Below are 10249 nucleotides of genomic sequence, written 5' to 3'. Positions count from 1 at the left end.
ACATTGAGTAACTTATAGCCTCACAACAATATTGACAAAATACCCAAAACATGGTAAAAACATTCATATAATTAAGAGTTTAGAAAGCCACAAATTGACAAGACCAAAGAGACATTAAATAAGAAAAAAAGTTTGGGAATTCATGATTTTAATTAATCTATTATAACACTGTAAGAACTCAAAAGAATGATTAAATAAATAAGATAAAATAAAATAAAATAGACTTTTGTAAAGAAAAAAGAAAATATTTGAAGAAATTAAAGGGAAACATAAAAATGAAAAACAGGAACTTAAAATGTAAAAGTTCAGTATGGTTAGTAGTCAAATAAAATGATTAGATTAAAATCAATAGAATCGTGCTCGCTTCGGCAGCACATATACTAAGATTGGAACGATACAAAGAAGAATAGCATGGCCCCTGCACAAGGATGACACGCAAATTTGTGAAGCGTTCCATATTTAAAAAAAATCAATAGAATCTGCCTACAATTTATTTGTTAGTCAAAGAAAAGGTGTAAAAACATAGAATAGTACCTATGTGATTTGGGGGTATATATTAAAAATTGTAGATGGAGGAACAGGGGGAGGGAAGAGGGCTTATGGGACTTGTGGGGAGTGGGGACCCAGAAAAGGGGAAATCATTTGAAATGTAAATAAAAAATATATCAATAAAAATAAAAATATATAAAAAAATTGTAACCATCATATTTGAGTGATCTCAGACAAAAAGATTATGGGACTGAAATGGTCTGTAAGAGCTGGAAATGCCTTCAATATGGCAAAATTCATAAACATTCAGAGAGAAGTAGTGGAGTATAGCCACAGTGAGATAAAAGTCAGAGAGCTAATGTCAGAATTCCAGGAGTAAACTTCAGAACGATTTATAAAAAAAAAAAAATGCATTTTGAAAGCAACCAACAAGGCATAACACACAATGTTTCTACATAAAATCATGCAAAAAGTGAAATAAAAGAAGTGTTAAATTCAAGTTCTATATTCAAAGACATCCTCCAGGAATAAAATGGAATGTTATGGCTGAAAGTAAAATATATATATGTATATATATACATATATATATATATATATGTATATATATACATATATATATTTAAATAACTTAAAATTTAACAACCGTACTCAGGTATTTAACAAAGAAAAATGGAAACCCATGTTTTCTCTCTGTCTCTCTCTCTGTCTCTCTGTCTCTCTCTCTGTCTGTCTGTCTGTCTGTATCTGGAAATATCTGGAAATATGCATAGTATCCACATAGTATTTTTCTTTGTGGTCACACTAAACAAAATCCACCAAACTATACTTCAGTAAGTTAATAAGCAAACTTTGCTATATCCATAAGCAGCAACAGAAATCAAAGCAGAAACATTTGCACAAAGAACAAGCAAGAAGTGAGAAAATTATTAATACACATAATAACTTGCATAAACATTAAAAGCATGATGCTATTTGAGAAAAATCAGTGTCTTATACTCTTACTGGCAGCAATAAGTGGAATCCAGGGTTTTAAAAAGTGCATGATGTTTGGAAGAAAAAATGGTGGAGGGATAGGGAAGGAGTTGGAGGAAGTGGGTAGTGTTGGATTTGATCAAAACATATTCATGTATAAAATTCTCAGGACAAAAAATAGTTAATGTCCAAAATTCACATACTGAATGATTAAGTGTATTTAACATTTTCAAAATAAAGCTTGAAGAAAAATATTAACAATTGTGAAGTACCAGGTTAAGAAACTATTGTTATAAATGAACAAGACAAATATTTCTTACATGAATGGCACAATTAATATATTGACTATAGTGGTTGGTATGAAATGTTCCAAAACTTTTACAAAATAAACAAATGTATACAAATGCATATGCACATGTAAATGAGAAATTATAGATAAATTACGAGTAAGGGAAGTAGGTTTTATTGTCATTTTTCTGGTTTCTATTGTACTATAGTTATACATTGACATTATGTAAGCATATATAGTGTATTGAGGTATAAATTATTGTTTTCTTCAAAAAATAATATGCTGAAGTTTTTATTCCCAGTGTTGTAGGGTTAGAGTCTTTATCCCCCATGTAAAGATACAGCAAAAGTATGTCCTCCTGTGAGGCAGAATAGAGGCTTTTTGCTAAGAACTGAATCTTGTGGCACTTTAATCTTGAATGTCTACATTTCTATCACACTTTGCCATAGCATCCCAAGCCAAGCAAGACACAGGCCTCTGTGTACTTGTTCTGAGACTACATTGTGACTCTACATTTACTTCAAACTATAACAGTTTAATAAGTGTCCCCAATAGTTGTTCCCTTTATAAAGTCATTTAGGTCATTATTTTAAATTTTATTAACAGCTTTCAAAACTGGTGATGCTAAGCATCTATATTACAGTTATTGAAATATCTCTCAGCCCTTTTTAGATTCTGAATACTTGTAACAATTGAAATAAATTAAGGCAGAATAGAGCATGTTAAAGAAGGCAGCAGGGAGGAAGTGAAAAGAACATTAAACCACAATACACCAGGCTTCTGCCTACGAAAGGATGAGAACTGGCCACGCCACATGATTCAGGGTTTCTACTATCAGAATTTCAACAGAGCTTCTTTTTATGGAGTGAGATTTCTACGCCAAAGTACCTTTTAACTTCTAATTGTTTAGAAATTAACTTTTGATGTAAAACCTTCTGGAAAATTATATTTCTACAGGAAAGTCATATAAAGAATGATTATCTGAAAGAACAAAAAAAAAGTACATGTAGTGAAGTGTCAATATGAGATGAGTAGATTGGAAGATCAGTTCCTTACATTCTTGCCAACACTGAATGTGTAACTTCAGAGTTAAGGTAACTTGTAATTTTAACACTAACAAATGAAGTTGTAAGTTATTTTTACATCCATTTACAAGATTATTGTATCAACTTTAATATTTTTTCTGTGAATATTTTATCTATTTCTTTCCATATCTTTTGCCATTTTTATCTTTTCTTACATAGTCAGATCCTGTCATGGTGGCTATTCTTTAAAACATACGTATGGATCTACCATTTATCTATGTAGGACACTGCAACATTTGGTGGTTTGAATAATATAAATATCCTGTTTCCATAGAGCTTATATTCTGATAAAAGATAAATATTGGTGCATTTTATTGTAAATGTATAAAATATTTACTATTTACTATGTTATATGCTATGAACAATGTAAAACAAAAAAGCAGATAATTGTTTTTGGAGTGAAGGTGTATGATAATTCATGTATAGTATTCTGGGAAGTCATTAAGAAACTAAGATTTGAAGATGATAAAGGAGCAAGCCATGATTTTATCTGTGGACAAGGACTTCAAAATAGAAGGAAAAATATTTAGGCTTCTTGGATTTTTTTACTATTTGAGAATTTTATACATGCATAGAGTGAAATACGATCATATAAATTTTTAATTTTCTCCTTCTAACTACTCTTATGTCTCTAACACCCCTCGTTGTAACCTCATCTTTTTTTTTCTTTTTGACAACCCGTAAGTCCAAATACTCCTACCCATATAGACATGAATGTGAAGCCATCCACTAAAGCATGGGAAAACTACAATGGCCATACACTCAAAGGAGAATCTTTATCTCTTCTCCAACATATATCAAGTGCCAAAACCTCCTTAGTAAGGTGGAGAAACATTACTGGTCTTTACAGAAAATTGGGCAAACTTGATCTTGATTAGGACTTATAAAGGTAACCACAGGTATGTGACATCCAGAAGACAGCATTCCATGGCACTCCTCCTCATCCTCCAGCTTTACGTTGGTTTTGCACCCTGTCTGTAACATTCCATGGTGTTCGGGGGATTATTACCAAATGTGGAGGTTGTTGATGTCTCATTTAGAGCTAAGCACTCAGTCATTTATTTATTTTTCCGCTTGTTGTCCAGTTCTGCATCTCCACACTGACTAATGTCCCCTGCAAAACAAAGCTTTTCTGATCAACTTTGAGAGGAGCCAAGGTCTACAAGAGTAAACAGAAATATTTCAAAAATACTTTGACAACATGAACAGTTAGCATGTTCTAACTTAGGGCCTATTACATCCTTGCATGGGGATACATGGGGAAGACCATTGTCACAGTACCAGATGTGAAATTACCTCCTGTGTAACAAGCCTCAAATTTTGTCAGAAATGTGTCACCCCACAACAATCATGCTACTATTGTACTAACAGGCACATATAACTAGCAGTTGTCAAAGATTAGGAATGGGGCTACTACGATTTTGATGATCAAATTTGCACAAAAAGAAGTAGGAATACTTGAGAAAGCAAACCATAGGACTGATTTGGGACCTGATTTAATTATTTTTGAGTTTTAGAGAAAGTTATTATAGATTCATGCATAGGAGCTTAAGAAAGAGAAAGTCAAGCCATTTAATGAAGCTGGCATTCAAGTTTGCCACATGGTGGACAAATATCCATATGGTAAGGAAGAAGGATTTGAGAGAAACATGAAAGAGCCTAAAGTACCAGAGGAAGCATATCTGTGCTTTGGCCAGCATATGAAACAAAGAAGGGACGATAAAGGAAAAGTTATGTCTTTCTAAGTCATGAATCAAAAAACATCCTAGCTGCTTGTAGGAGTTAACTGAGAGGAGATGGCATGTCTTCTTTTAGAAGTAGGCTCCATTCTTTAACATTTCCTTTTCTGAAGAGGTAACTTTAAAATCCTTCCATATAGGATTGAATGCCTGCGCTGAGCTGCCTGTCCAGTTTTGATTTCCTGTTCTCTTCATTTTTCCTCTTTAAAGAGGTAAGCCTGTCATTTAGGGAATTATAAATCCTCATAGCTGTGTATCTTTCTGCTGGCTAGAGTCATGAGATGTTGCATTTGGGGTACTCCTCAATAGGCCTATTTTAGAGATCCAAAAGTGCATTGATAATTCTATTTGTGCAACTCTCAGGTGTAGGGAGGAAAAGAAGTCCTTGATTTAATATGGATGGAGGCATGGAGGAGAGAGTTCAGGCAAGTGGTATTAGCATTACAAGCCCTAGTCAGTGAACTAGGAAAGCCAAATCAGAGGGAAATTTAAAGCATCCAAATCAAAGCCCATCAAAATCCCACTACAGACTCAGGGGAGCATCTATGCATTTGGCTTCATGGAAATTTTCTTTTTTCTTTGTTTGGTTTTGTTTTTCTTGTTTTTTTTTTCTCCAAAGATTAATTTGAGAGTTATGAACCAATAATCTGTTTTCAGGGACTTTTGATAGCTGCTTGAGCAATTAGAATCACATGACTACTAGGGAAAAAAAGAGAGAAGAGATTTAATCACACTAGGAAATTACATTATAACACTAGTGGTTCTGACTCTGTTAGTTGCAGAGTCAGAACCATTAGTCAGCTGTAGCTGACTACAATGACAATTTTTTGTTTTATTCTTATTATGTTTTAGAGTTGCTTTTTGTCCTTTTTTATTAGATATTTTCTTTATTTACATTTCGAATGCTATCCCCTTTCCTAGTTTCCTCTCCGAAAACACCTTATCCCATCTCCCCTCCCCCTGCTCACCAACCCACCCGCTCCTGCTTCTCTGTCCTGGCGTTCCTCCATACTGGAGCATCCAGCCTTCTCAGGATCTTAGACCTGAGAATCCTTTTATGTCCAACAAGGCCATCCTCTGCTACATATGCAGCTGGAGCCCTGGGTCCCTCCATGTGTACTCTTTGGTTGGTAGTTTAGTCCCTGGAAGCTCTGGAGGTACTGGTTGGTTCATATTGTTGTTCCTCCTACGGTGCTGTAAACCCCTTCAGCTCCTTCAGTCCTTTCTCTAGTTCCTCCACTGGGGACCCTGTTCTCAATTCAATGGCTGGCTGAGAGCACCCACCTCTGTATTTGTCAGGTACTGGCAGAGCCTCTCAGGAGACAGCTATATCAGACTCTTGTCAGCATGCACTTGTTGACATTCACAATAGTATCTGGATTTGGTGACTATATGGGATGAAACTCCAGGTGGGGCAGTCTCTGAACGGTCTTTCCTTCAGTCTCTGCTCCACACTTTGTCTCTGAATCAACTCCCATGGGAGTCTTACTCAGGACATTGGAGACCACTTTGAGAAAACATGCTTAACTCTGAAATAGTAAAACCAAATCCTACGCATCTCTAAAACTAGCTTCTCAGTGAGTTCAAACAATATGTGACACTTTACCAATATCACACACACACAAAAGACATTTTTCCCTTTGTGAAAATGACCCAAAGCAGTTGCTCGTATAACCTGTGTAGATTTGTCCAAATATGTCTTTATCATTTGTTTTGCCATGTGTTGGGAATGGGGATTGACAACAGAAAGAAAACATTTTTTGTTTGTTTGTTTTAGAGTATCATCAGTGAAGTAGCACTTCATTTTGAAGGGTCACTCTCTGATACCTCTAATCGTTATAAGGTCAACCCAATCGCATGTTAGATGCATGTGTAGAGATACTCTTCTATTATCTTGTTCCTTTGCTATGATCACCTACTGACACATGTTTTATTTTACTCCAGTGTCAGATGTTCTACAATTAAGCAACATGTTTCTTATTGTCTTTTATTCTGAATACTCAATGAGCTACTATAGAACTCAAACCAGAATTCACAACACTAGTTAAGGGCCTATTAGGGTCATCACATTGTGGATTTAGGATACCATTTATCTTATCTCCCTGCTTAGTTATGACTTTATTTATCTCCCTAGATTAGCAATGTGCTTTTTGGTACCTATACCCTTTAAGATATTCCTTGATTTATTTAGACTCTGAGTAGCTGGTAATTGTGTTCACTAAAGGAGAGAAGTCACAAATTTATATGAATCACCACACATTTTAATTCTCACTGAAAACATATTTCCTTTCTGTCGAAACTGCCACTTAATATCAATTACACAAATTTTAATAGTGAAAATCAGTAAGCTTTCAAATTAATTTTGTGTACTACTACTTTATGTTAATATTTTCCTACTTTGGTATAATATTACACTTGTGATTGAAATGAAAATATAAGTTTTATGCCATCCTTACTGATTTTAAAGTTGATTTTTATATACTTTCAGCTTTTTATCCACATTATAATAATTTGAGTAGTCTGCTGAGGAAGTAGACACTTAAAATGTCTTAAATTATACTTACATACTTTTATTAACAAATTGCTATAATGAGTTTTGTACTATGGATTGAAATAATATTATATAAATGATAATCTATAAACTATGTTTGCAAAATGACTGATAACTTTCTTTTACTTTAGCAACCTAGGATGATTTTGTGAAAGTTTCAGCAAGAGAAGAGGATATGAATTCTAGGTCAGCACTGCTTTTAAATTGGTTCATATGCTTTGCTTTACACTTAACCTCTGTAGTCACAGAGAACACAAAAAATACCTCTCTTCTTTGAATACCTATTATACTGCCCAATCTATAAAATGTGTTTATAATTTTAAAATATCAATCCAGTGTTTTTATTTTGAACATCATACTTGGCTAGTCAACCCTTGCCTAAATGGTTGGCATTAAGGATATCAGTGAATGAAAGTATAGACTACACATTCTTGCTGCTTCAGCAATATATAGCAGTTTAATGTAAATTAAATTAGTCAATATACATGAAAGCACTTTGTAAATGGTAAAGCACTCTCTACAGGGTATATCAAACTATTTAATTAAATTTTTGACATCTGGCATCAGGTTTCAAGTGGAAATAAATCAAAGAATTTATCTTAGGAAGTTCTGTCTTAGGTCATTTGCAAAAATGTGCCAGAATTCTATGTCTGTTTTCTCCAACATTATTAAATATTTGAGCTCTTTTCAATAACTTAATTACCTCTTTTAGTCATTATTTTTAGTAACCTTCAGAAGAATGTCTACAGAGAATTCTAGTCCTCTTCCACTTGCAAATATACTTGGAAATATACACCAGGTATTCAGTACATATGCGTAATCTGGAAATAAAAGACAAATTCACCACCTTGATGTGTTCTAATCTATTATTAGCACCAAATTAAAGTCAGTTTTTCTATGAAATCCCATTTGATAGTGCTGTGATCTTAAAATTGACTTTAGGTTAAAAAACCATGGTAGGAAAAATCACACTGGATTGTAGTTGTTCCCTCTGTAACATTCCTTGGCAATTATTACGAGTTATTCTCATAAGAACAGAGTAAATAATGCCTTGAGTGTTGTTTTACATATAGTCTCATCACTTTTCTTGTTCTCTTTCCTGTCACCAACAGATATCCATCCTGTATATTGTTTAGTTTTTGTTCTCAGATACAGATTCCCTAGAGGGCAAGGTGTTTAAGACAAAATGGAACAAATTTCTCATGAACAAATCTCTATGATTGATGTTAGAAACCTCTCTTTGATTTGTTGGACAGAGATGACTCAGTTGACCCAACCTAGTATATAAGCTTTTCCCATTCCTCTTGGTTGCCTGCTAAAATTACTTAAGACGTTATTTCAGAAGGTAACACATACCTTGATTGATAAATGTAAAGAAATAAATATGGAACTGAACTGAAAACTTTTTACATGACAGCAGTCTTTCATAACGCTAACGAAGGGCAAGGTCCTGGGCAAGAAAAGGCATAATCACACTGACCCAGCTGGGAACCCTATGAACAATACCAAACTCACCAAACTGACAGCCAAGATGTGCCCAAAGCTGCAATAGTGCCATGTCCATCAAGGGGCAACTAATGACTCTCAGATTGGATTTGAAGCCTCCACCTTTTGAGGAGGTAAAATAGTATATGGCAAGGGTATCCCCCTGGCCCTAGGTTCTAGGGAGGAAATTGCTACTATTTGGCTAAACCAAGATGAGGAGGGGGATTATTTGGGTTGGGAGAGAGATGAGAGATCAGGGATAATCATAATATATTATATACATGTATAAAATCCTCAACGAAAAATTTAATAAGAAAAAATCTTGGCCTATTTGAAGCATGTGTAAGGACCATTTTCAATAATATTACCTATGTATTGTCCAACTTTCTTTCTATCTGATTGGTTTGACCATATATTAAGCCGCCATTATTACCAGGAATATTTTTGTCAATCAATCTTTAAATTTTTTTCACGAAACACACATGCACTGTGCTCCTGAAGATATTCTATATACTGTGGCCATAGCTGTTAATTCTTGAAACAATAAAGTAAAGTAAGTACACGCTCATTACATAAAATGCTAATAGTTGTCATATAAAACAACATGATTATAATATTTCATACTATCATTGTGAAAGTGCTAAGATGAAATCAAATAAAGGATCTTTGACAGTTTGTGAAAGGAACACTTCATCAAAATTAAATGCTTATAGAAGAACTCCCTGTAAAAGTGATATTTGTTCTGGGATATTGATAGTACACAGAGTGAGATGGTCAAAAGATAAAATATTATAGAAAACATGATCTTTATAGATAAAACTCCCCCCTGAGAAGATAATTGGTTTAACAAGAAGCAGGGGTAATATGAGCATTAAGAATATTCAGAGAGAGCTGAAAGTGTCATAGTGAACAACTTATGATATGGGTTACAACCACAAAGAAAAGAAAATTCTATCTTAAATTGTAATTTTGTCAGTTATTATCTGGTCTACTATCTGCCTCTGAAAGTCACATTCCTCTTTGTACCTTAGTTCCTTTTATGTAAATGAGAAATAGAACAACAATGATCTTTTAGCAGTTTAGTGAAAATTAATGAGACAGTATATAGGCAAATAAGAAAAGCAAAAAGCACAAGGTAAAAATAGCTATTATTGTTTAATTTTGAATAATTTTCTTGGAAATAATTTGCATCTGTATGCCATCCTTTTGCTAGAAGTTGAAATGGAAAAAGGATAGGTAGAAATGATATAAACACAGTACTCACAAAATTCTCAAAAAATAAAGAGCCTAGATCTCAGACTTAAAGATTATTATATAATTGTTCTTTTAATTCTTTAATTACTATTAATATTATTTTTAGACTTAAAGTATATTGCTGTACTGGAATAAGAGCAATATAAACTTTGCTGAATTTGAATGTACTTTAGCTCTAATTTTACACTGATGATAACAACCAAGATTAAGGCATGTTGGCAAGATGATATAGTTATTCTACGTTTCTTATTTTAGGAATAAAATAGATCAGGACCTCTCATAAATTCCATAAGCATAAAAGTATTATCATATGCTTTCTACCATGGTAGAACATAATTCACTTCCCAAATCCCTGAAGATTTGTATTCTCAAATATTTCTATAGT

The 10249-nt window shown here is 33.7% G+C and overlaps 1 non-coding gene across 1 annotated transcript; it reads left to right on the top strand.

Annotated features, from left to right (window-relative positions):
* Positions 1-356: 356 nt before the first annotated feature.
* On the top strand, positions 357-463 carry LOC127675838 (U6 spliceosomal RNA). The gene has a single exon (XR_007975529.1). It is a non-coding gene; the product is annotated as a U6 spliceosomal RNA (small nuclear RNA).
* Positions 464-10249: the final 9786 nt, after the last annotated feature.

Source organism: Apodemus sylvaticus, chromosome X, assembly GCF_947179515.1.
Source record: "Apodemus sylvaticus chromosome X, mApoSyl1.1, whole genome shotgun sequence".
Taxonomy (NCBI): Eukaryota; Metazoa; Chordata; class Mammalia; order Rodentia; family Muridae; genus Apodemus; species Apodemus sylvaticus.
This window is presented reverse-complemented; position numbering and strand designations above follow the sequence as displayed.